At 66.2% G+C, this 751-nt stretch overlaps 1 protein-coding gene across 1 annotated transcript in view; it reads right to left on the bottom strand.

The window, feature by feature from the left end:
- Positions 1 to 518, bottom strand: part of MPPED2 (metallophosphoesterase domain containing 2) — a 148,986-nt gene extending 148,468 nt beyond the window's left edge. Inside the window, exon 1 of the mRNA XM_019552113.1 lies at positions 150 to 518. The gene's annotated coding sequence lies outside the window, so the exon portion shown is untranslated. The remainder of the gene's footprint in view (positions 1 to 149) is intronic.
- Between the last annotated feature and the right edge of the window lie 233 nt (positions 519 to 751).

The following is a 751-nucleotide window of genomic DNA, read 5'->3' as shown; positions in this document are numbered from 1 at the left end:
CTCCCCGCTCCCCTTGCACTTGGATGTGACAAGGCGCCTCTAACCCGGGGCTTTGTGTTTGGTTATGACGCTTTTTTTCTTCTTTTTTTTTTTTTTTTTTGGTGCCTTTGGATTTCTTCCCCCTCGCTCTGTCATCGGGCTGGATTTACCTTGCTCTTTCGGGCTGGTGATGATGTGTGTCCTAGGGATGCCTTCAGTGCTGGGAGAGCAGCCGATCCATGGGGGGGGGGCGGGGGGTGCTTAAAGAGAGAGAGAAAGGCTGGGAGGTGGAGGGCGGTGCAGGCAGGGCAAAACCTTCGACCCCGAGGGTGTCCCCCGCCGCCCCCGGCTGGCTGGAGTGGGAAGGAAGGAGGGGGGGAGGAAGAAAGAAAATGAGAGCAGGCTGGATGCGGGAGGGAGAGCAGGGAAGCCGGGGGAGCGCGGAGCGGTGCAGTGAGAGGCGCTGCCACTGGGGTCAGGGAGCAGAGCACCAGGAAACAGGGCGGCCGGGAGCTCCGCACACGCAGCCGGCTCCTCCCGCTGCCCTCCCCGAGCAGGGCTGGGGGACCCCCCCCCCTTCCCCGCCTGCTGCAATGCCGTCCCCTCCCGGGGACGGGGAGAAGGAGCCGCTCTGCGCCACGGAGGTCAGAGCCGGGAGCCCGCGGGCAAAGAGCCCGAACCGCGGCAGGAAACTGGCGAGGGAGAGCAGAGCCCGGCTTCCCGAGCAGGACCTGCCTCGCGCCCGCCGGGGCCTGGGCACGCCGGGCACCTC

Source organism: Crocodylus porosus, unplaced genomic scaffold (genome assembly GCF_001723895.1).
Source record: "Crocodylus porosus isolate Cpor-Errol unplaced genomic scaffold, CroPor_comp1, whole genome shotgun sequence".
NCBI lineage: Eukaryota > Metazoa > Chordata > Crocodylia > Crocodylidae > Crocodylus > Crocodylus porosus.
This window is presented reverse-complemented; position numbering and strand designations above follow the sequence as displayed.